We start from the raw sequence: 26,478 nt of genomic DNA, 5'->3' as shown, positions 1-26,478 counted from the left end.
AAATACGGCACTCCCTGGAAACACGGCTTGTTCAACAGTGGGTTAACTTGTTCCTGGTTAGCAAACTGAAAAGCACAGTGAGGCCAAGCTGCCAAAAGCCGAGCTGCTGCTCTTGGAGATAATACCAGTTGATTTTAAATAGGTGGTGGTGAATAGTTATACCTAATCTGCAGGTGTATAACACCTTCCTGGGGGAGAAAGGACATTCTAATAATAATAACAACTGAGGTAAATGAGTCTTGCCCTGTTTTCAATATCTCTGGGGACATAAGACATGGCCTGGGGACCTATGTGAGACCCCGGGCCCCCAGCTGGATTGGCAGCTGGAAGACGGGTAGGTGAAAGGAGCCTGATGGGACCCCAGCAGGGCCTCGTACGTTACCTCAAGGGGTACATCAGCTTGTCACACAGAGCATCTCACGGGTTGGAAAAGGGATGCTCTGGAGAGGTTCTAGCCAAGCTGTGGAGACAGACACCATCCAAGCTGACTTTGCCTCTTTATTTGCCATCATGAGGGCCTTTTTTCCCTGTACTGACTATGTCTGCCGTATGATTATTTGGACTGGGGAGATGTTATTTGGCGACGAATCCTCAGGGAGGAGGCTGGGATCATCCCTTGTGCCAGCATCCTTGCCAGCGGCATCAGGGCTGAGTTCAGGTGCCTGAGGAGTCAAACCGCAGCACAGTCACACCGGGGGGTGGAGGCCGGACAGGACCTCTGGAGGTGTGAGTGTTCCCTCAGCTCCTGCTGGCATTGTGGGCACCACACAGCTCCTGCTAAGCCCTTGGTGCTGTGCAAGCCCTGCTTAGCAATAAGTAGCACATCTCGTGGTTAGCAACGCTGCTCACAGTGCAAATGCAAAACACAGCCACGTACAGGCTCCTAGGTTGAATTTTAAGTGTCTCAGCCAAAAGCGGTACACAGGGGTAGCAGTTCCAAGTTGTGAGTCCGGAATGAGAGAGCTCGTCAGTCAGAAACCTCAGGAACTGAGTGGTGGATGAGTGAAATCCCGTGTTAGACTGCTCTGTGTAAAGGGGACGGAGCCCTTGTTTGCTGTGGTCGGCTGTTTTCTTTCCTAACGAGCCAGAGCCACCCCACAGCCAGTGAGAGCCACAGCACTCTCTTCTCCCCAAAGAAAGGGGAACAAAATCCTGCCTCTTCCTGACTTTATGGCTCTCTCACATCTCTCTGACTCTGTGGTTGCAGGTGCTGATTCATAATACACCGGCTGAACTTCTTGTCGCCCATAGCCGACGTTTGCAACAAAGTGGGTTTTTTCTCTCTTCTGACTGTGCCTGCCAGTGGAGAGGACTGTGTCCTTGAGTGCGGAGCAGTTTTTTTGTGAGGGATCCTTGGGAGGAGTCTGGGATAGTCCCTTGTCCCAGCATCCTCTCAAGTGGGCATCTGGGCTGATTTGAGGTGCTTTAGGAGTGGAACCAAAGCACAGAATCACACAGAACAGCTGAGCTTTGGAGGGACCTGTGGAAGTCACCTGGTCCAGCCCCTCTGCTCAAGCAGGCACACCCGGAGCCCCTCAAATATATGACCCCAACGGTAAAATACTGGTTTCTCATGTGCAGCTGGAATATCACACGTTTTAATTTGTGCCTGTTTCCTCTGGTCCTCTCAGCACACACTCCGAAGAAGAGCCTGGCTCCCGCAGCTTCTGTCCTTCTCAGCAGCTTTTTATACACATTGATCAGACACACACCCCCTGCACCTCACAGTCTTTTCCCAGCTGAAGAGTGCCAGCTCTCTCAGCCTCTCCTCAGGTGGAAACAAGAAGGAGAATTTCCACTGGACCTCTCTTGGATTTTTTCAGAAGTCGTCCATCTCAAATAAGAAGTTTGAGATATTAGTCTTCAGCCAGGTTACTTCATGAGCTGTGCATTGCAGTTTGGTGTAGAAGTGCCTGAGCGCTTAATTAACAGGTTGTGAATTTCGCGGTTCTGGCCAGGAAGGTCCTGGGAGCACTGAGGTGACGCCTGGAGATGCCCCTGTGCGTCAGCCAGGCTGGACGCTCCGTGTTCCGCGCAGCAGTGGCACAGCAGGACCGCAGCCACTGCTCGACCTGTGTGTGTGCTGACAACCTACACTGAGTGTCCTCCTGTCCTGAGCTTTCGGGTCTCTCAGGTCGTGTTGACACAAAGTTATTGACAAAGGTATGAAGATGGCGCAAGTTCACAACTGTTGGAAGAGTCCACCACAGTCCTTGTCTTGGTGGGAAGGTGTTGGCGGTGAGAGCTGCGTAATGGGGGACATGACTTCTTGCTGGTGCAGGAACCGAGGGAGGAAGGTGCTGCCATTTGTCACCTGCCATGAAGGCGGGCTGTAATGCAGAGGATGCAGTGCTTTCCTTCAGTGTCTGCCTGTGGTCCCACGTGTCTTCCTTGCCCACTTGGAGGCAGATTGCCCGAGACTCGGTTATCCTTCCCCTTCTGTAGTCATTTACAACGATGGCGGCTTTTGGAAGTTTTCTCATGGGGCAAGTGCCCTTTGTCCTTCCCGCTCTCCCCAGCTTTCACAGCGCATTGCTCTTAGGAAAATCTACTGATGCCATGAGAGGTGCCAGCTGAAAACAAGTAGCAAAAATAAACCGTTAACCTCTGCTGACTGGGTTGTGCCTCGTCTGAGTATGAATTTTGTAAGTGTGAAATGGCTGTGGAGAGGAATCTTTACCATGCAGACTCCTAGGGCTGCCAGGGCTGAGGGACAAAAAGGGAAGCAAGCATGGTAGCCTGCTTGCTTTAGCCGCTCTACTATCCTCTTACACAGGTGCTGCCATCTTTCAGCCCGTAGCTCCTCAGAAGCACAGACTCAGCAGTAGATCGTGGTTTAGAAATTATTTGTTCGCCTCCTGCCAGACAAGACCTGGATGTATTTTCAAGTTCAGTTTCTGTTGCAGTCAGCATGTTGCGGATTGCATAGCTGTTGAGAGTTAAAATCTTTGTTGACATCTTTTTTCTGACTAGGTCCTCAAGAAAGCTGAGAAATAGCAGTAGGTAGTTGATGTGAACTGGCCCCAGTGACCCACCCTGCAATTACTTGTTCCCCTCACTTGGGGCAAGGAAATAGGTTTTTGTGTGAAGTGAGTAGGAGCAGCTGCTTCAGGGGGATGTACCTGGCTGATACAGGAGGCACGGACCTTGCAAGCTTGTCTGTTCTGGGGGATTTTGGAACACGTCAAAATGCGAACGTGTCAAAATGCTCTTTTTTAGTTAAGAATGAATGAACACGTTTGTTAGCCCCTGGGAGTGCTTCTGGAGTCAGAGTCACCGGTTAAAGAAAACTAAGCTACCAAACTGCATGTGACACGGAGGAGCAAATGCTGTTGCGAAGAGCATCAGAAATCTGAAGGCTGGGGGTTTGTGCATTTGGGCCTCGTTTACCTTGCCTTCCGATTTATGCCCGCTAAAGAGAGTGTAACTTCTGTTACTGTCATGAAAAGCAGCTCTTGTTCTAATTGCATCCACTGACAGCTACAGCAATTGCAGAGGTGCCAGCTACCCTACTTGGACACCTAAAGCACAACAGGTTTGTTCTGAAGGCTTTAAACAGAAGCACAACTTTTAAATACGGCACTCCCTGGAAACACGGCTTGTTCAACAGTGGGTTAACTTGTTCCTGGTTAGCAAACTGAAAAGCACAGTGAGGCCAAGCTGCCAAAAGCCGAGCTGCTGCTCTTGGAGATAATACCAGTTGATTTTAAATAGGTGGTGGTGAATAGTTATACCTAATCTGCAGGTGTATAACACCTTCCTGGGGGAGAAAGGACATTCTAATAATAATAACAACTGAGGTAAATGAGTCTTGCCCTGTTTTCAATATCTCTGGGGACATAAGACATGGCCTGGGGACCTATGTGAGACCCCGGGCCCCCAGCTGGATTGGCAGCTGGAAGACGGGTAGGTGAAAGGAGCCTGATGGGACCCCAGCAGGGCCTCGTACGTTACCTCAAGGGGTACATCAGCTTGTCACACAGAGCATCTCACGGGTTGGAAAAGGGATGCTCTGGAGAGGTTCTAGCCAAGCTGTGGAGACAGACACCATCCAAGCTGACTTTGCCTCTTTATTTGCCATCATGAGGGCCTTTTTTCCCTGTACTGACTATGTCTGCCGTATGATTATTTGGACTGGGGAGATGTTATTTGGCGACGAATCCTCAGGGAGGAGGCTGGGATCATCCCTTGTGCCAGCATCCTTGCCAGCGGCATCAGGGCTGAGTTCAGGTGCCTGAGGAGTCAAACCGCAGCACAGTCACACCGGGGGGTGGAGGCCGGACAGGACCTCTGGAGGTGTGAGTGTTCCCTCAGCTCCTGCTGGCATTGTGGGCACCACACAGCTCCTGCTAAGCCCTTGGTGCTGTGCAAGCCCTGCTTAGCAATAAGTAGCACATCTCGTGGTTAGCAACGCTGCTCACAGTGCAAATGCAAAACACAGCCACGTACAGGCTCCTAGGTTGAATTTTAAGTGTCTCAGCCAAAAGCGGTACACAGGGGTAGCAGTTCCAAGTTGTGAGTCCGGAATGAGAGAGCTCGTCAGTCAGAAACCTCAGGAACTGAGTGGTGGATGAGTGAAATCCCGTGTTAGACTGCTCTGTGTAAAGGGGACGGAGCCCTTGTTTGCTGTGGTCGGCTGTTTTCTTTCCTAACGAGCCAGAGCCACCCCACAGCCAGTGAGAGCCACAGCACTCTCTTCTCCCCAAAGAAAGGGGAACAAAATCCTGCCTCTTCCTGACTTTATGGCTCTCTCACATCTCTCTGACTCTGTGGTTGCAGGTGCTGATTCATAATACACCGGCTGAACTTCTTGTCGCCCATAGCCGACGTTTGCAACAAAGTGGGTTTTTTCTCTCTTCTGACTGTGCCTGCCAGTGGAGAGGACTGTGTCCTTGAGTGCGGAGCAGTTTTTTTGTGAGGGATCCTTGGGAGGAGTCTGGGATAGTCCCTTGTCCCAGCATCCTCTCAAGTGGGCATCTGGGCTGATTTGAGGTGCTTTAGGAGTGGAACCAAAGCACAGAATCACACAGAACAGCTGAGCTTTGGAGGGACCTGTGGAAGTCACCTGGTCCAGCCCCTCTGCTCAAGCAGGCACACCCGGAGCCCCTCAAATATATGACCCCAACGGTAAAATACTGGTTTCTCATGTGCAGCTGGAATATCACACGTTTTAATTTGTGCCTGTTTCCTCTGGTCCTCTCAGCACACACTCCGAAGAAGAGCCTGGCTCCCGCAGCTTCTGTCCTTCTCAGCAGCTTTTTATACACATTGATCAGACACACACCCCCTGCACCTCACAGTCTTTTCCCAGCTGAAGAGTGCCAGCTCTCTCAGCCTCTCCTCAGGTGGAAACAAGAAGGAGAATTTCCACTGGACCTCTCTTGGATTTTTTCAGAAGTCGTCCATCTCAAATAAGAAGTTTGAGATATTAGTCTTCAGCCAGGTTACTTCATGAGCTGTGCATTGCAGTTTGGTGTAGAAGTGCCTGAGCGCTTAATTAACAGGTTGTGAATTTCGCGGTTCTGGCCAGGAAGGTCCTGGGAGCACTGAGGTGACGCCTGGAGATGCCCCTGTGCGTCAGCCAGGCTGGACGCTCCGTGTTCCGCGCAGCAGTGGCACAGCAGGACCGCAGCCACTGCTCGACCTGTGTGTGTGCTGACAACCTACACTGAGTGTCCTCCTGTCCTGAGCTTTCGGGTCTCTCAGGTCGTGTTGACACAAAGTTATTGACAAAGGTATGAAGATGGCGCAAGTTCACAACTGTTGGAAGAGTCCACCACAGTCCTTGTCTTGGTGGGAAGGTGTTGGCGGTGAGAGCTGCGTAATGGGGGACATGACTTCTTGCTGGTGCAGGAACCGAGGGAGGAAGGTGCTGCCATTTGTCACCTGCCATGAAGGCGGGCTGTAATGCAGAGGATGCAGTGCTTTCCTTCAGTGTCTGCCTGTGGTCCCACGTGTCTTCCTTGCCCACTTGGAGGCAGATTGCCCGAGACTCGGTTATCCTTCCCCTTCTGTAGTCATTTACAACGATGGCGGCTTTTGGAAGTTTTCTCATGGCGCAAGTGCCCTTTGTCCTTCCCGCTCTCCCCAGCTTTCACAGCGCATTGCTCTTAGGAAAATCTACTGATGCCATGAGAGGTGCCAGCTGAAAACAAGTAGCAAAAATAAACCGTTAACCTCTGCTGACTGGGTTGTGCCTCGTCTGAGTATGAATTTTGTAAGTGTGAAATGGCTGTGGAGAGGAATCTTTACCATGCAGACTCCTAGGGCTGCCAGGGCTGAGGGACAAAAAGGGAAGCAAGCATGGTAGCCTGCTTGCTTTAGCCGCTCTACTATCCTCTTACACAGGTGCTGCCATCTTTCAGCCCGTAGCTCCTCAGAAGCACAGACTCAGCAGTAGATCGTGGTTTAGAAATTATTTGTTCGCCTCCTGCCAGACAAGACCTGGATGTATTTTCAAGTTCAGTTTCTGTTGCAGTCAGCGTGTTGCGGATTGCATAGCTGTTGAGAGTTAAAATCTTTGTTGACATCTTTTTTCTGACTAGGTCCTCAAGAAAGCTGAGAAATAGCAGTAGGTAGTTGATGTGAACTGGCCCCAGTGACCCACCCTGCAATTACTTGTTCCCCTCACTTGGGGCAAGGAAATAGGTTTTTGTGTGAAGTGAGTAGGAGCAGCTGCTTCAGGGGGATGTACCTGGCTGATACAGGAGGCACGGACCTTGCAAGCTTGTCTGTTCTGGGGGATTTTGGAACACGTCAAAATGCGAACGTGTCAAAATGCTCTTTTTTAGTTAAGAATGAATGAACACGTTTGTTAGCCCCTGGGAGTGCTTCTGGAGTCAGAGTCACCGGTTAAAGAAAACTAAGCTACCAAACTGCATGTGACACGGAGGAGCAAATGCTGTTGCGAAGAGCATCAGAAATCTGAAGGCTGGGGGTTTGTGCATTTGGGCCTCGTTTACCTTGCCTTCCGATTTATGCCCGCTAAAGAGAGTGTAACTTCTGTTACTGTCATGAAAAGCAGCTCTTGTTCTAATTGCATCCACTGACAGCTACAGCAATTGCAGAGGTGCCAGCTACCCTACTTGGACACCTAAAGCACAACAGGTTTGTTCTGAAGGCTTTAAACAGAAGCACAACTTTTAAATACGGCACTCCCTGGAAACACGGCTTGTTCAACAGTGGGTTAACTTGTTCCTGGTTAGCAAACTGAAAAGCACAGTGAGGCCAAGCTGCCAAAAGCCGAGCTGCTGCTCTTGGAGATAATACCAGTTGATTTTAAATAGGTGGTGGTGAATAGTTATACCTAATCTGCAGGTGTATAACACCTTCCTGGGGGAGAAAGGACATTCTAATAATAATAACAACTGAGGTAAATGAGTCTTGCCCTGTTTTCAATATCTCTGGGGACATAAGACATGGCCTGGGGACCTATGTGAGACCCCGGGCCCCCAGCTGGATTGGCAGCTGGAAGACGGGTAGGTGAAAGGAGCCTGATGGGACCCCAGCAGGGCCTCGTACGTTACCTCAAGGGGTACATCAGCTTGTCACACAGAGCATCTCACGGGTTGGAAAAGGGATGCTCTGGAGAGGTTCTAGCCAAGCTGTGGAGACAGACACCATCCAAGCTGACTTTGCCTCTTTATTTGCCATCATGAGGGCCTTTTTTCCCTGTACTGACTATGTCTGCCGTATGATTATTTGGACTGGGGAGATGTTATTTGGCGACGAATCCTCAGGGAGGAGGCTGGGATCATCCCTTGTGCCAGCATCCTTGCCAGCGGCATCAGGGCTGAGTTCAGGTGCCTGAGGAGTCAAACCGCAGCACAGTCACACCGGGGGGTGGAGGCCGGACAGGACCTCTGGAGGTGTGAGTGTTCCCTCAGCTCCTGCTGGCATTGTGGGCACCACACAGCTCCTGCTAAGCCCTTGGTGCTGTGCAAGCCCTGCTTAGCAATAAGTAGCACATCTCGTGGTTAGCAACGCTGCTCACAGTGCAAATGCAAAACACAGCCACGTACAGGCTCCTAGGTTGAATTTTAAGTGTCTCAGCCAAAAGCGGTACACAGGGGTAGCAGTTCCAAGTTGTGAGTCCGGAATGAGAGAGCTCGTCAGTCAGAAACCTCAGGAACTGAGTGGTGGATGAGTGAAATCCCGTGTTAGACTGCTCTGTGTAAAGGGGACGGAGCCCTTGTTTGCTGTGGTCGGCTGTTTTCTTTCCTAACGAGCCAGAGCCACCCCACAGCCAGTGAGAGCCACAGCACTCTCTTCTCCCCAAAGAAAGGGGAACAAAATCCTGCCTCTTCCTGACTTTATGGCTCTCTCACATCTCTCTGACTCTGTGGTTGCAGGTGCTGATTCATAATACACCGGCTGAACTTCTTGTCGCCCATAGCCGACGTTTGCAACAAAGTGGGTTTTTTCTCTCTTCTGACTGTGCCTGCCAGTGGAGAGGACTGTGTCCTTGAGTGCGGAGCAGTTTTTTTGTGAGGGATCCTTGGGAGGAGTCTGGGATAGTCCCTTGTCCCAGCATCCTCTCAAGTGGGCATCTGGGCTGATTTGAGGTGCTTTAGGAGTGGAACCAAAGCACAGAATCACACAGAACAGCTGAGCTTTGGAGGGACCTGTGGAAGTCACCTGGTCCAGCCCCTCTGCTCAAGCAGGCACACCCGGAGCCCCTCAAATATATGACCCCAACGGTAAAATACTGGTTTCTCATGTGCAGCTGGAATATCACACGTTTTAATTTGTGCCTGTTTCCTCTGGTCCTCTCAGCACACACTCCGAAGAAGAGCCTGGCTCCCGCAGCTTCTGTCCTTCTCAGCAGCTTTTTATACACATTGATCAGACACACACCCCCTGCACCTCACAGTCTTTTCCCAGCTGAAGAGTGCCAGCTCTCTCAGCCTCTCCTCAGGTGGAAACAAGAAGGAGAATTTCCACTGGACCTCTCTTGGATTTTTTCAGAAGTCGTCCATCTCAAATAAGAAGTTTGAGATATTAGTCTTCAGCCAGGTTACTTCATGAGCTGTGCATTGCAGTTTGGTGTAGAAGTGCCTGAGCGCTTAATTAACAGGTTGTGAATTTCGCGGTTCTGGCCAGGAAGGTCCTGGGAGCACTGAGGTGACGCCTGGAGATGCCCCTGTGCGTCAGCCAGGCTGGACGCTCCGTGTTCCGCGCAGCAGTGGCACAGCAGGACCGCAGCCACTGCTCGACCTGTGTGTGTGCTGACAACCTACACTGAGTGTCCTCCTGTCCTGAGCTTTCGGGTCTCTCAGGTCGTGTTGACACAAAGTTATTGACAAAGGTATGAAGATGGCGCAAGTTCACAACTGTTGGAAGAGTCCACCACAGTCCTTGTCTTGGTGGGAAGGTGTTGGCGGTGAGAGCTGCGTAATGGGGGACATGACTTCTTGCTGGTGCAGGAACCGAGGGAGGAAGGTGCTGCCATTTGTCACCTGCCATGAAGGCGGGCTGTAATGCAGAGGATGCAGTGCTTTCCTTCAGTGTCTGCCTGTGGTCCCACGTGTCTTCCTTGCCCACTTGGAGGCAGATTGCCCGAGACTCGGTTATCCTTCCCCTTCTGTAGTCATTTACAACGATGGCGGCTTTTGGAAGTTTTCTCATGGGGCAAGTGCCCTTTGTCCTTCCCGCTCTCCCCAGCTTTCACAGCGCATTGCTCTTAGGAAAATCTACTGATGCCATGAGAGGTGCCAGCTGAAAACAAGTAGCAAAAATAAACCGTTAACCTCTGCTGACTGGGTTGTGCCTCGTCTGAGTATGAATTTTGTAAGTGTGAAATGGCTGTGGAGAGGAATCTTTACCATGCAGACTCCTAGGGCTGCCAGGGCTGAGGGACAAAAAGGGAAGCAAGCATGGTAGCCTGCTTGCTTTAGCCGCTCTACTATCCTCTTACACAGGTGCTGCCATCTTTCAGCCCGTAGCTCCTCAGAAGCACAGACTCAGCAGTAGATCGTGGTTTAGAAATTATTTGTTCGCCTCCTGCCAGACAAGACCTGGATGTATTTTCAAGTTCAGTTTCTGTTGCAGTCAGCGTGTTGCGGATTGCATAGCTGTTGAGAGTTAAAATCTTTGTTGACATCTTTTTTCTGACTAGGTCCTCAAGAAAGCTGAGAAATAGCAGTAGGTAGTTGATGTGAACTGGCCCCAGTGACCCACCCTGCAATTACTTGTTCCCCTCACTTGGGGCAAGGAAATAGGTTTTTGTGTGAAGTGAGTAGGAGCAGCTGCTTCAGGGGGATGTACCTGGCTGATACAGGAGGCACGGACCTTGCAAGCTTGTCTGTTCTGGGGGATTTTGGAACACGTCAAAATGCGAACGTGTCAAAATGCTCTTTTTTAGTTAAGAATGAATGAACACGTTTGTTAGCCCCTGGGAGTGCTTCTGGAGTCAGAGTCACTGGTTAAAGAAAACTAAGCTACCAAACTGCATGTGACACGGAGGAGCAAATGCTGTTGCGAAGAGCATCAGAAATCTGAAGGCTGGGGGTTTGTGCATTTGGGCCTCGTTTACCTTGCCTTCCGATTTATGCCCGCTAAAGAGAGTGTAACTTCTGTTACTGTCATGAAAAGCAGCTCTTGTTCTAATTGCATCCACTGACAGCTACAGCAATTGCAGAGGTGCCAGCTACCCTACTTGGACACCTAAAGCACAACAGGTTTGTTCTGAAGGCTTTAAACAGAAGCACAACTTTTAAATACGGCACTCCCTGGAAACACGGCTTGTTCAACAGTGGGTTAACTTGTTCCTGGTTAGCAAACTGAAAAGCACAGTGAGGCCAAGCTGCCAAAAGCCGAGCTGCTGCTCTTGGAGATAATACCAGTTGATTTTAAATAGGTGGTGGTGAATAGTTATACCTAATCTGCAGGTGTATAACACCTTCCTGGGGGAGAAAGGACATTCTAATAATAATAACAACTGAGGTAAATGAGTCTTGCCCTGTTTTCAATATCTCTGGGGACATAAGACATGGCCTGGGGACCTATGTGAGACCCCGGGCCCCCAGCTGGATTGGCAGCTGGAAGACGGGTAGGTGAAAGGAGCCTGATGGGACCCCAGCAGGGCCTCGTACGTTACCTCAAGGGGTACATCAGCTTGTCACACAGAGCATCTCACGGGTTGGAAAAGGGATGCTCTGGAGAGGTTCTAGCCAAGCTGTGGAGACAGACACCATCCAAGCTGACTTTGCCTCTTTATTTGCCATCATGAGGGCCTTTTTTCCCTGTACTGACTATGTCTGCCGTATGATTATTTGGACTGGGGAGATGTTATTTGGCGACGAATCCTCAGGGAGGAGGCTGGGATCATCCCTTGTGCCAGCATCCTTGCCAGCGGCATCAGGGCTGAGTTCAGGTGCCTGAGGAGTCAAACCGCAGCACAGTCACACCGGGGGGTGGAGGCCGGACAGGACCTCTGGAGGTGTGAGTGTTCCCTCAGCTCCTGCTGGCATTGTGGGCACCACACAGCTCCTGCTAAGCCCTTGGTGCTGTGCAAGCCCTGCTTAGCAATAAGTAGCACATCTCGTGGTTAGCAACGCTGCTCACAGTGCAAATGCAAAACACAGCCACGTACAGGCTCCTAGGTTGAATTTTAAGTGTCTCAGCCAAAAGCGGTACACAGGGGTAGCAGTTCCAAGTTGTGAGTCCGGAATGAGAGAGCTCGTCAGTCAGAAACCTCAGGAACTGAGTGGTGGATGAGTGAAATCCCGTGTTAGACTGCTCTGTGTAAAGGGGACGGAGCCCTTGTTTGCTGTGGTCGGCTGTTTTCTTTCCTAACGAGCCAGAGCCACCCCACAGCCAGTGAGAGCCACAGCACTCTCTTCTCCCCAAAGAAAGGGGAACAAAATCCTGCCTCTTCCTGACTTTATGGCTCTCTCACATCTCTCTGACTCTGTGGTTGCAGGTGCTGATTCATAATACACCGGCTGAACTTCTTGTCGCCCATAGCCGACGTTTGCAACAAAGTGGGTTTTTTCTCTCTTCTGACTGTGCCTGCCAGTGGAGAGGACTGTGTCCTTGAGTGCGGAGCAGTTTTTTTGTGAGGGATCCTTGGGAGGAGTCTGGGATAGTCCCTTGTCCCAGCATCCTCTCAAGTGGGCATCTGGGCTGATTTGAGGTGCTTTAGGAGTGGAACCAAAGCACAGAATCACACAGAACAGCTGAGCTTTGGAGGGACCTGTGGAAGTCACCTGGTCCAGCCCCTCTGCTCAAGCAGGCACACCCGGAGCCCCTCAAATATATGACCCCAACGGTAAAATACTGGTTTCTCATGTGCAGCTGGAATATCACACGTTTTAATTTGTGCCTGTTTCCTCTGGTCCTCTCAGCACACACTCCGAAGAAGAGCCTGGCTCCCGCAGCTTCTGTCCTTCTCAGCAGCTTTTTATACACATTGATCAGACACACACCCCCTGCACCTCACAGTCTTTTCCCAGCTGAAGAGTGCCAGCTCTCTCAGCCTCTCCTCAGGTGGAAACAAGAAGGAGAATTTCCACTGGACCTCTCTTGGATTTTTTCAGAAGTCGTCCATCTCAAATAAGAAGTTTGAGATATTAGTCTTCAGCCAGGTTACTTCATGAGCTGTGCATTGCAGTTTGGTGTAGAAGTGCCTGAGCGCTTAATTAACAGGTTGTGAATTTCGCGGTTCTGGCCAGGAAGGTCCTGGGAGCACTGAGGTGACGCCTGGAGATGCCCCTGTGCGTCAGCCAGGCTGGACGCTCCGTGTTCCGCGCAGCAGTGGCACAGCAGGACCGCAGCCACTGCTCGACCTGTGTGTGTGCTGACAACCTACACTGAGTGTCCTCCTGTCCTGAGCTTTCGGGTCTCTCAGGTCGTGTTGACACAAAGTTATTGACAAAGGTATGAAGATGGCGCAAGTTCACAACTGTTGGAAGAGTCCACCACAGTCCTTGTCTTGGTGGGAAGGTGTTGGCGGTGAGAGCTGCGTAATGGGGGACATGACTTCTTGCTGGTGCAGGAACCGAGGGAGGAAGGTGCTGCCATTTGTCACCTGCCATGAAGGCGGGCTGTAATGCAGAGGATGCAGTGCTTTCCTTCAGTGTCTGCCTGTGGTCCCACGTGTCTTCCTTGCCCACTTGGAGGCAGATTGCCCGAGACTCGGTTATCCTTCCCCTTCTGTCGTCATTTACAACGATGGCGGCTTTTGGAAGTTTTCTCATGGGGCAAGTGCCCTTTGTCCTTCCCGCTCTCCCCAGCTTTCACAGCGCATTGCTCTTAGGAAAATCTACTGATGCCATGAGAGGTGCCAGCTGAAAACAAGTAGCAAAAATAAACCGTTAACCTCTGCTGACTGGGTTGTGCCTCTTCTGAGTATGAATTTTGTAAGTGTGAAATGGCTGTGGAGAGGAATCTTTACCATGCAGACTCCTAGGGCTGCCAGGGCTGAGGGACAAAAAGGGAAGCAAGCATGGTAGCCTGCTTGCTTTAGCCGCTCTACTATCCTCTTACACAGGTGCTGCCATCTTTCAGCCCGTAGCTCCTCAGAAGCACAGACTCAGCAGTAGATCGTGGTTTAGAAATTATTTGTTCGCCTCCTGCCAGACAAGACCTGGATGTATTTTCAAGTTCAGTTTCTGTTGCAGTCAGCGTGTTGCGGATTGCATAGCTGTTGAGAGTTAAAATCTTTGTTGACATCTTTTTTCTGACTAGGTCCTCAAGAAAGCTGAGAAATAGCAGTAGGTAGTTGATGTGAACTGGCCCCAGTGACCCACCCTGCAATTACTTGTTCCCCTCACTTGGGGCAAGGAAATAGGTTTTTGTGTGAAGTGAGTAGGAGCAGCTGCTTCAGGGGGATGTACCTGGCTGATACAGGAGGCACGGACCTTGCAAGCTTGTCTGTTCTGGGGGATTTTGGAACACGTCAAAATGCGAACGTGTCAAAATGCTCTTTTTTAGTTAAGAATGAATGAACACGTTTGTTAGCACCTGGGAGTGCTTCTGGAGTCAGAGTCACCGGTTAAAGAAAACTAAGCTACCAAACTGCATGTGACACGGAGGAGCAAATGCTGTTGCGAAGAGCATCAGAAATCTGAAGGCTGGGGGTTTGTGCATTTGGGCCTCGTTTACCTTGCCTTCCGATTTATGCCCGCTAAAGAGAGTGTAACTTCTGTTACTGTCATGAAAAGCAGCTCTTGTTCTAATTGCATCCACTGACAGCTACAGCAATTGCAGAGGTGCCAGCTACCCTACTTGGACACCTAAAGCACAACAGGTTTGTTCTGAAGGCTTTAAACAGAAGCACAACTTTTAAATATGGCACTCCCTGGAAACACGGCTTGTTCAACAGTGGGTTAACTTGTTCCTGGTTAGCAAACTGAAAAGCACAGTGAGGCCAAGCTGCCAAAAGCCGAGCTGCTGCTCTTGGAGATAATACCAGTTGATTTTAAATAGGTGGTGGTGAATAGTTATACCTAATCTGCAGGTGTATAACACCTTCCTGGGGGAGAAAGGACATTCTAATAATAATAACAACTGAGGTAAATGAGTCTTGCCCTGTTTTCAATATCTCTGGGGACATAAGACATGGCCTGGGGACCTATGTGAGACCCCGGGCCCCCAGCTGGATTGGCAGCTGGAAGACGGGTAGGTGAAAGGAGCCTGATGGGACCCCAGCAGGGCCTCGTACGTTACCTCAAGGGGTACATCAGCTTGTCACACAGAGCATCTCACGGGTTGGAAAAGGGATGCTCTGGAGAGGTTCTAGCCAAGCTGTGGAGACAGACACCATCCAAGCTGACTTTGCCTCTTTGTTTGCCATCATGAGGGCCTTTTTTCCCTGTACTGACTATGTCTGCCGTATGATTATTTGGACTGGGGAGATGTTATTTGGCGACGAATCCTCAGGGAGGAGGCTGGGATCATCCCTTGTGCCAGCATCCTTGCCAGCGGCATCAGGGCTGAGTTCAGGTGCCTGAGGAGTCAAACCGCAGCACAGTCACACCGGGGGGTGGAGGCCGGACAGGACCTCTGGAGGTGTGAGTGTTCCCTCAGCTCCTGCTGGCATTGTGGGCACCACACAGCTCCTGCTAAGCCCTTGGTGCTGTGCAAGCCCTGCTTAGCAATAAGTAGCACATCTCGTGGTTAGCAACGCTGCTCACAGTGCAAATGCAAAACACAGCCACGTACAGGCTCCTAGGTTGAATTTTAAGTGTCTCAGCCAAAAGCGGTACACAGGGGTAGCAGTTCCAAGTTGTGAGTCCGGAATGAGAGAGCTCGTCAGTCAGAAACCTCAGGAACTGAGTGGTGGATGAGTGAAATCCCGTGTTAGACTGCTCTGTGTAAAGGGGACGGAGCCCTTGTTTGCTGTGGTCGGCTGTTTTCTTTCCTAACGAGCCAGAGCCACCCCACAGCCAGTGAGAGCCACAGCACTCTCTTCTCCCCAAAGAAAGGGGAACAAAATCCTGCCTCTTCCTGACTTTATGGCTCTCTCACATCTCTCTGACTCTGTGGTTGCAGGTGCTAATTCATAATACACCGGCTGAACTTCTTGTCGCCCATAGCCGACATTTGCAACAAAGTGTGTTTTTTCTCTCTTCTGACTGTGCCTGCCAGTGGAGAGGACTGTGTCCTTGAGTGCGGAGCAGTTTTTTTGTGAGGGATCCTTGGGAGGAGTCTGGGATAGTCCCTTGTCCCAGCATCCTCTCAAGTGGGCATCTGGGCTGATTTGAGGTGCTTTAGGAGTGGAACCAAAGCACAGAATCACACAGAACAGCTGAGCTTTGGAGGGACCTGTGGAAGTCACCTGGTCCAGCCCCTCTGCTCAAGCAGGCACACCCGGAGCCCCTCAAATATATGACCCCAACGGTAAAATACTGGTTTCTCATGTGCAGCTGGAATATCACACGTTTTAATTTGTGCCTGTTTCCTCTGGTCCTCTCAGCACACACTCCGAAGAAGAGCCTGGCTCCCGCAGCTTCTGTCCTTCTCAGCAGCTTTTTATACACATTGATCAGACACACACCCCCTGCACCTCACAGTCTTTTCCCAGCTGAAGAGTGCCAGCTCTCTCAGCCTCTCCTCAGGTGGAAACAAGAAGGAGAATTTCCACTGGACCTCTCTTGGATTTTTTCAGAAGTCGTCCATCTCAAATAAGAAGTTTGAGATATTAGTCTTCAGCCAGGTTACTTCATGAGCTGTGCATTGCAGTTTGGTGTAGAAGTGCCTGAGCGCTTAATTAACAGGTTGTGAATTTCGCGGTTCTGGCCAGGAAGGTCCTGGGAGCACTGAGGTGACGCCTGGAGATGCCCCTGTGCGTCAGCCAGGCTGGACGCTCCGTGTTCCGCGCAGCAGTGGCACAGCAGGACCGCAGCCACTGCTCGACCTGTGTGTGTGCTGACAACCTACACTGAGTGTCCTCCTGTCCTGAGCTTTCGGGTCTCTCAGGTCGTGTTGACACAAAGTTATTGACAAAGGTATGAAGATGGCGCAAGTTCACAACTGTTGGAAGAGTCCACCACAGTCCTTGTCTTGGTGGGAAGGTGTTGGCGGTGAGAGCTGCGTAATGGGGGACATGACTTCTTGCTGGTGCAGGAACCGAGGGAGGAAGGTGCTGCCATTTGTCACCTGCCATGAAGGCGGGCTGTAATGCAGAGGATGCAGTGCTTTCCTTCAGTGTCTGCCTGTGGTCCCACGTGTCTTCCTTGCCCACTTGGAGGCAGATTGCCCGAGACTCGGTTATCCTTCCCCTTCTGTAGTCATTTACAACGATGGCGGCTTTTGGAAGTTTTCTCATGGGGCAAGTGCCCTTTGTCCTTCCCGCTCTCCCCAGCTTTCACAGCGCATTGCTCTTAGGAAAATCTACTGATGCCATGAGAGGTGCCAGCTGAAAACAAGTAGCAAAAATAAACCGTTAACCTCTGCTGACTGGGTTGTGCCTCTTCTGAGTATGAATTTTGTAAGTGTGAAATGGCTGTGGAGAGGAATCTTTACCATGCAGACTCCTAGGGCTGCCAGGGCTGAGGGACAAAAAGGGAAGCAAGCATGGTAGCCTGCTTGCTTTAGCCGCTCTACTATCCTCTTACACAGGTGCTGCCATCTTTCAGCCCGTAGCTCCTCAGAAGCACAGACTCAGCAGTAGATCGTGGTTTAGAAATTATTTGTTCGCCTCCTGCCAGACAAGACCTGGATGTATTTTCAAGTTCAGTTTCTGTTGCAGTCAGCGTGTTGCGGATTGCATAGCTGTTGAGAGTTAAAATCTTTGTTGACATCTTTTTTCTGACTAGGTCCTCAAGAAAGCTGAGAAATAGCAGTAGGTAGTTGATGTGAACTGGCCCCAGTGACCCACCCTGCAATTACTTGTTCCCCTCACTTGGGGCAAGGAAATAGGTTTTTGTGTGAAGTGAGTAGGAGCAGCTGCTTCAGGGGGATGTACCTGGCTGATACAGGAGGCACGGACCTTGCAAGCTTGTCTGTTCTGGGGGATTTTGGAACACGTCAAAATGCGAACGTGTCAAAATGCTCTTTTTTAGTTAAGAATGAATGAACACGTTTGTTAGCCCCTGGGAGTGCTTCTGGAGTCAGAGTCACCGGTTAAAGAAAACTAAGCTACCAAACTGCATGTGACACGGAGGAGCAAATGCTGTTGCGAAGAGCATCAGAAATCTGAAGGCTGGGGGTTTGTGCATTTGGGCCTCGTTTACCTTGCCTTCCGATTTATGCCCGCTAAAGAGAGTGTAACTTCTGTTACTGTCATGAAAAGCAGCTCTTGTTCTAATTGCATCCACTGACAGCTACAGCAATTGCAGAGGTGCCAGCTACCCTACTTGGACACCTAAAGCACAACAGGTTTGTTCTGAAGGCTTTAAACAGAAGCACAACTTTTAAATATGGCACTCCCTGGAAACACGGCTTGTTCAACAGTGGGTTAACTTGTTCCTGGTTAGCAAACTGAAAAGCACAGTGAGGCCAAGCTGCCAAAAGCCGAGCTGCTGCTCTTGGAGATAATACCAGTTGATTTTAAATAGGTGGTGGTGAATAGTTATACCTAATCTGCAGGTGTATAACACCTTCCTGGGGGAGAAAGGACATTCTAATAATAATAACAACTGAGGTAAATGAGTCTTGCCCTGTTTTCAATATCTCTGGGGACATAAGACATGGCCTGGGGACCTATGTGAGACCCCGGGCCCCCAGCTGGATTGGCAGCTGGAAGACGGGTAGGTGAAAGGAGCCTGATGGGACCCCAGCAGGGCCTCGTACGTTACCTCAAGGGGTACATCAGCTTGTCACACAGAGCATCTCACGGGTTGGAAAAGGGATGCTCTGGAGAGGTTCTAGCCAAGCTGTGGAGACAGACACCATCCAAGCTGACTTTGCCTCTTTATTTGCCATCATGAGGGCCTTTTTTCCCTGTACTGACTATGTCTGCCGTATGATTATTTGGACTGGGGAGATGTTATTTGGCGACGAATCCTCAGGGAGGAGGCTGGGATCATCCCTTGTGCCAGCATCCTTGCCAGCGGCATCAGGGCTGAGTTCAGGTGCCTGAGGAGTCAAACCGCAGCACAGTCACACCGGGGGGTGGAGGCCGGACAGGACCTCTGGAGGTGTGAGTGTTCCCTCAGCTCCTGCTGGCATTGTGGGCACCACACAGCTCCTGCTAAGCCCTTGGTGCTGTGCAAGCCCTGCTTAGCAATAAGTAGCACATCTCGTGGTTAGCAACGCTGCTCACAGTGCAAATGCAAAACACAGCCACGTACAGGCTCCTAGGTTGAATTTTAAGTGTCTCAGCCAAAAGCGGTACACAGGGGTAGCAGTTCCAAGTTGTGAGTCCGGAATGAGAGAGCTCGTCAGTCAGAAACCTCAGGAACTGAGTGGTGGATGAGTGAAATCCCGTGTTAGACTGCTCTGTGTAAAGGGGACGGAGCCCTTGTTTGCTGTGGTCGGCTGTTTTCTTTCCTAACGAGCCAGAGCCACCCCACAGCTAGTGAGAGCCACAGCACTCTCTTCTCCCCAAAGAAAGGGGAACAAAATCCTGCCTCTTCCTGACTTTATGGCTCTCTCACATCTCTCTGACTCTGTGGTTGCAGGTGCTAATTCATAATACACCGGCTGAACTTCTTGTCGCCCATAGCCGACATTTGCAACAAAGTGGGTTTTTTCTCTCTTCTGACTGTGCCTGCCAGTGGAGAGGACTGTGTCCTTGAGTGCGGAGCAGTTTTTTTGTGAGGGATCCTTGGGAGGAGTCTGGGATAGTCCCTTGTCCCAGCATCCTCTCAAGTGGGCATCTGGGCTGATTTGAGGTGCTTTAGGAGTGGAACCAAAGCACAGAATCACACAGAACAGCTGAGCTTTGGAGGGACCTGTGGAAGTCACCTGGTCCAGCCGCTCTGCTCAAGCAGGCACACCCGGAGCCCCTCAAATATATGACCCCAACGGTAAAATACTGGTTTCTCATGTGCAGCTGGAATATCACACGTTTTAATTTGTGCCTGTTTCCTCTGGTCCTCTCAGCACACACTCCGAAGAAGAGCCTGGCTCCCGCAGCTTCTGTCCTTCTCAGCAGCTTTTTATACACATTGATCAGACACACACCCCCTGCACCTCACAGTCTTTTCCCAGCTGAAGAGTGCCAGCTCTCTCAGCCTCTCCTCAGGTGGAAACAAGAAGGAGAATTTCCACTGGACCTCTCTTGGATTTTTTCAGAAGTCGTCCATCTCAAATAAGAAGTTTGAGATATTAGTCTTCAGCCAGGTTACTTCATGAGCTGTGCATTGCAGTTTGGTGTAGAAGTGCCTGAGCGCTTAATTAACAGGTTGTGAATTTCGCGGTTCTGGCCAGGAAGGTCCTGGGAGCACTGAGGTGACGCCTGGAGATGCCCCTGTGCGTCAGCCAGGCTGGACGCTCCGTGTTCCGCGCAGCAGTGGCACAGCAGGACCGCAGCCACTGCTCGACCTGTGTGTGTGCTGACAACCTACACTGAGTGTCCTCCTGTCCTGAGCTTTCGGGTCTCTCAGGTCGTGTTGACACAAAGTTATTGACAAAGGTATGAAGATGGCGCAAGTTCACAACTGTTGGAAGAGTCCACCACAGTCCTTGTCTTGGTGGGAAGGTGTTGGCGGTGAGAGCTGCGTAATGGGGGACATGACTTCTTGCTGGTGCAGGAACCGAGGGAGGAAGGTGCTGCCATTTGTCACCTGCCATGAAGGCGGGCTGTAATGCAGAGGATGCAGTGCTTTCCTTCAGTGTCTGCCTGTGGTCCCACGTGTCTTCCTTGCCCACTTGGAGGCAGATTGCCCGAGACTCGGTTATCCTTCCCCTTCTGTAGTCATTTACAACGATGGCGGCTTTTGGAAGTTTTCTCATGGCGCAAGTGCCCTTTGTCCTTCCCGCTCTCCCCAGCTTTCACAGCGCATTGCTCTTAGGAAAATCTACTGATGCCATGAGAGGTGCCAGCTGAAAACAAGTAGCAAAAATAAACCGTTAACCTCTGCTGACTGGGTTGTGCCTCGTCTGAGTATGAATTTTGTAAGTGTGAAATGGCTGTGGAGAGGAATCTTTACCATGCAGACTCCTAGGGCTGCCAGGGCTGAGGGACAAAAAGGGAAGCAAGCATGGTAGCCTGCTTGCTTTAGCCGCTCTACTATCCTCTTACACAGGTGCTGCCATCTTTCAGCCCGTAGCTCCTCAGAAGCACAGACTCAGCAGTAGATCGTGGTTTAGAAATTATTTGTTCGCCTCCTGCCAGACAAGACCTGGATGTATTTTCAAGTTCAGTTTCTGTTGCAGTCAGCGTGTTGCGGATTGCATAGCTGTTGAGAGTTAAAATCTTTGTTGACATCTTTTTTCTGACTAGGTCCTCAAGAAAGCTGAGAAATAGCAGTAGGTAGTTGATGTGAACTGGCCCCAGTGACCCACCCTGCAATTACTTGTTCCCCTCACTTGGGGCAAGGAAATAGGTTTTTGTGTGAAGTGAGTAGGAGCAGCTGCTTCAGGGGGATGTACCTGGCTGATACAGGAGGCACGGACCTTGCAAGCTTGTCTGTTCTGGGGGATTTTGGAACACGTCAAAATGCGAACGTGTCAAAATGCTCTTTTTTAGTTAAGAATGAATGAACACGTTTGTTAGCCCCTGGGAGTGCTTCTGGAGTCAGAGTCACCGGTTAAAGAAAACTAAGCTACCAAACTGCATGTGACACGGAGGAGCAAATGCTGTTGCGAAGAGCATCAGAAATCTGAAGGCTGGGGGTTTGTGCATTTGGGCCTCGTTTACCTTGCCTTCCGATTTATGCCCGCTAAAGAGAGTGTAACTTCTGTTACTGTCATGAAAAGCAGCTCTTGTTCTAATTGCATCCACTGACAGCTACAGCAATTGCAGAGGTGCCAGCTACCCTACTTGGACACCTAAAGCACAACAGGTTTGTTCTGAAGGCTTTAAACAGAAGCACAACTTTTAAATATGGCACTCCCTGGAAACACGGCTTGTTCAACAGTGGGTTAACTTGTTCCTGGTTAGCAAACTGAAAAGCACAGTGAGGCCAAGCTGCCAAAAGCCGAGCTGCTGCTCTTGGAGATAATACCAGTTGATTTTAAATAGGTGGTGGTGAATAGTTATACCTAATCTGCAGGTGTATAACACCTTCCTGGGGGAGAAAGGACATTCTAATAATAATAACAACTGAGGTAAATGAGTCTTGCCCTGTTTTCAATATCTCTGGGGACATAAGACATGGCCTGGGGACCTATGTGAGACCCCGGGCCCCCAGCTGGATTGGCAGCTGGAAGACGGGTAGGTGAAAGGAGCCTGATGGGACCCCAGCAGGGCCTCGTACGTTACCTCAAGGGGTACATCAGCTTGTCACACAGAGCATCTCACGGGTTGGAAAAGGGATGCTCTGGAGAGGTTCTAGCCAAGCTGTGGAGACAGACACCATCCAAGCTGACTTTGCCTCTTTATTTGCCATCATGAGGGCCTTTTTTCCCTGTACTGACTATGTCTGCCGTATGATTATTTGGACTGGGGAGATGTTATTTGGCGACGAATCCTCAGGGAGGAGGCTGGGATCATCCCTTGTGCCAGCATCCTTGCCAGCGGCATCAGGGCTGAGTTCAGGTGCCTGAGGAGTCAAACCGCAGCACAGTCACACCGGGGGGTGGAGGCCGGACAGGACCTCTGGAGGTGTGAGTGTTCCCTCAGCTCCTGCTGGCATTGTGGGCACCACACAGCTCCTGCTAAGCCCTTGGTGCTGTGCAAGCCCTGCTTAGCAATAAGTAGCACATCTCGTGGTTAGCAACGCTGCTCACAGTGCAAATGCAAAACACAGCCACGTACAGGCTCCTAGGTTGAATTTTAAGTGTCTCAGCCAAAAGCGGTACACAGGGGTAGCAGTTCCAAGTTGTGAGTCCGGAATGAGAGAGCTCGTCAGTCAGAAACCTCAGGAACTGAGTGGTGGATGAGTGAAATCCCGTGTTAGACTGCTCTGTGTAAAGGGGACGGAGCCCTTGTTTGCTGTGGTCGGCTGTTTTCTTTCCTAACGAGCCAGAGCCACCCCACAGCTAGTGAGAGCCACAGCACTCTCTTCTCCCCAAAGAAAGGGGAACAAAATCCTGCCTCTTCCTGACTTTATGGCTCTCTCACATCTCTCTGACTCTGTGGTTGCAGGTGCTAATTCATAATACACCGGCTGAACTTCTTGTCGCCCATAGCCGACATTTGCAACAAAGTGGGTTTTTTCTCTCTTCTGACTGTGCCTGCCAGTGGAGAGGACTGTGTCCTTGAGTGCGGAGCAGTTTTTTGTGAGGGATCCTTGGGAGGAGTCTGGGATAGTCCCTTGTCCCAGCATCCTCTCAAGTGGGCATCTGGGCTGATTTGAGGTGCTTTAGGAGTGGAACCAAAGCACAGAATCACACAGAACAGCTGAGCTTTGGAGGGACCTGTGGAAGTCACCTGGTCCAGCCGCTCTGCTCAAGCAGGCACACCCGGAGCCCCTCAAATATATGACCCCAACGGTAAAATACTGGTTTCTCATGTGCAGCTGGAATATCACACGTTTTAATTTGTGCCTGTTTCCTCTGGTCCTCTCAGCACACACTCCGAAGAAGAGCCTGGCTCCCGCAGCTTCTGTCCTTCTCAGCAGCTTTTTATACACATTGATCAGACACACACCCCCTGCACCTCACAGTCTTTTCCCAGCTGAAGAGTGCCAGCTCTCTCAGCCTCTCCTCAGGTGGAAACAAGAAGGAGAATTTCCACTAGACCTCTCTTGGATTTTTTCAGAAGTCGTCCATCTCAAATAAGAAGTTTGAGATATTAGTCTTCAGCCAGGTTACTTCATGAGCTGTGCATTGCAGTTTGGTGTAGAAGTGCCTGAGCGCTTAATTAACAGGTTGTGAATTTCGCGGTTCTGGCCAGGAAGGTCCTGGGAGCACTGAGGTGACGCCTGGAGATGCCCCTGTGCGTCAGCCAGGCTGGACGCTCCGTGTTCCGCGCAGCAGTGGCACAGCAGGACCGCAGCCACTGCTCGACCTGTGTGTGTGCTGACAACCTACACTGAGTGTCCTCCTGTCCTGAGCTTTCGGGTCTCTCAGGTCGTGTTGACACAAAGTTATTGACAAAGGTATGAAGATGGCGCAAGTTCACAACTGTTGGAAGAGTCCACCACAGTCCTTGTCTTGGTGGGAAGGTGTTGGCGGTGAGAGCTGCGTAATGGGGGACATGACTTCTTGCTGGTGCAGGAACCGAGGGAGGAAGGTGCTGCCATTTGTCACCTGCCATGAAGGCGGGCTGTAATGCAGAGGATGCAGTGCTTTCCTTCAGTGTCTGCCTGTGGTCCCACGTGTCTTCCTTGCCCACTTGGAGGCAGATTGCCCGAGACTCGGTTATCCTTCCCCTTCTGTAGTCATTTACAACGATGGCGGCTTTTGGAAGTTTTCTCATGGCGCAAGTGCCCTTTGTCCTTCCCGCTCTCCCCAGCTTTCACAGCGCATTGCTCTTAGGAAAATCTACTGATGCCATGAGAGGTGCCAGCTGAAAACAAGTAGCAAAAATAAACCGTTAACCTCTGCTGACTGGGTTGTGCCTCGTCTGAGTATGAATTTTGTAAGTGTGAAATGGCTGTGGAGAGGAATCTTTACCATGCAGACTCCTAGGGCTGCCAGGGCTGAGGGACAAAAAGGGAAGCAAGCATGGTAGCCTGCTTGCTTTAGCCGCTCTACTATCCTCTTACACAGGTGCTGCCATCTTTCAGCCCGTAGCTCCTCAGAAGCACAGACTCAGCAGTAGATCGTGGTTTAGAAATTATTTGTTCGCCTCCTGCCAGACAAGACCTGGATGTATTTTCAAGTTCAGTTTCTGTTGCAGTCAGCGTGTTGCGGATTGCATAGCTGTTGAGAGTTAAAATCTTTGTTGACATCTTTTTTCTGACTAGGTCCTCAAGAAAGCTGAGAAATAGCAGTAGGTAGTTGATGTGAACTGGCCCCAGTGACCCACCCTGCAATTACTTGTTCCCCTCACTTGGGGCAAGGAAATAGGTTTTTGTGTGAAGTGAGTAGGAGCAGCTGCTTCAGGGGGATGTACCTGGCTGATACAGGAGGCACGGACCTTGCAAGCTTGTCTGTTCTGGGGGATTTTGGAACACGTCAAAATGCGAACGTGTCAAAATGCTCTTTTTTAGTTAAGAATGAATGAACACGTTTGTTAGCCCCTGGGAGTGCTTCTGGAGTCAGAGTCACCGGTTAAAGAAAACTAAGCTACCAAACTGCATGTGACACGGAGGAGCAAATGCTGTTGCGAAGAGCATCAGAAATCTGAAGGCTGGGGGTTTGTGCATTTGGGCCTCGTTTACCTTGCCTTCCGATTTATGCCCGCTAAAGAGAGTGTAACTTCTGTTACTGTCATGAAAAGCAGCTCTTGTTCTAATTGCATCCACTGACAGCTACAGCAATTGCAGAGGTGCCAGCTACCCTACTTGGACACCTAAAGCACAACAGGTTTGTTCTGAAGGCTTTAAACAGAAGCACAACTTTTAAATATGGCACTCCCTGGAAACACGGCTTGTTCAACAGTGGGTTAACTTGTTCCTGGTTAGCAAACTGAAAAGCACAGTGAGGCCAAGCTGCCAAAAGCCGAGCTGCTGCTCTTGGAGATAATACCAGTTGATTTTAAATAGGTGGTGGTGAATAGTTATACCTAATCTGCAGGTGTATAACACCTTCCTGGGGGAGAAAGGACATTCTAATAATAATAACAACTGAGGTAAATGAGTCTTGCCCTGTTTTCAATATCTCTGGGGACATAAGACATGGCCTGGGGACCTATGTGAGACCCCGGGCCCCCAGCTGGATTGGCAGCTGGAAGACGGGTAGGTGAAAGGAGCCTGATGGGACCCCAGCAGGGCCTCGTACGTTACCTCAAGGGGTACATCAGCTTGTCACACAGAGCATCTCACGGGTTGGAAAAGGGATGCTCTGGAGAGGTTCTAGCCAAGCTGTGGAGACAGACACCATCCAAGCTGACTTTGCCTCTTTATTTGCCATCATGAGGGCCTTTTTTCCCTGTACTGACTATGTCTGCCGTATGATTATTTGGACTGGGGAGATGTTATTTGGCGACGAATCCTCAGGGAGGAGGCTGGGATCATCCCTTGTGCCAGCATCCTTGCCAGCGGCATCAGGGCTGAGTTCAGGTGCCTGAGGAGTCAAACCGCAGCACAGTCACACCGGGGGGTGGAGGCCGGACAGGACCTCTGGAGGTGTGAGTGTTCCCTCAGCTCCTGCTGGCATTGTGGGCACCACACAGCTCCTGCTAAGCCCTTGGTGCCGTGCAAGCCCTGCTTAGCAATAAGTAGCACATCTCGTGGTTAGCAACGCTGCTCACAGTGCAAATGCAAAACACAGCCACGTACAGGCTCCTAGGTTGACTTTTAAGTGTCTCAGCCAAAAGCGGTACACAGGGGTAGCAGTTCCAAGTTGTGAGCCCGGAATGAGAGAGCTCGTCAGTCAGAAACCTCAGGAACTGAGTGGTGGATGAGTGAAATCCCGTGTTAGACTGCTCTGTGTAAAGGGGACGGAGCCCTTGTTTGCTGTGGTCGGCTGTTTTCTTTCCTAACGAGCCAGAGCCACCCCACAGCCAGTGAGAGCCACAGCACTCTCTTCTCCCCAAAGAAAGGGGAACAAAATCCTGCCTCTTCCTGACTTTATGGCTCTCTCACATCTCTCTGACTCTGTGGTTGCAGGTGCTGATTCATAATACACCGGCTGAACTTCTTGTCACCCATAGCCGACGTTTGCAACAAAGTGGGTTTTTTCTCTCTTCTGACTGTGCCTGCCAGTGGAGAGGACTGTGTCCTTGAGTGCGAAGCAGTTTTTTTGTGAGGGATCCTTGGGAGGAGTCTGGGATAGTTCCTTGTCCCAGCATCCTCTCAAGTGGGCATCTGGGCTGATTTGAGGTGCTTTAGGAGTGGAACCAAAGCACAGAATCACACAGAACAGCTGAGCTTTGGA

This window comes from Caloenas nicobarica, chromosome 3 (assembly GCF_036013445.1).
Source record: "Caloenas nicobarica isolate bCalNic1 chromosome 3, bCalNic1.hap1, whole genome shotgun sequence".
NCBI lineage: Eukaryota > Metazoa > Chordata > Aves > Columbiformes > Columbidae > Caloenas > Caloenas nicobarica.
Note: the sequence above shows the minus strand (reverse complement) of the source record.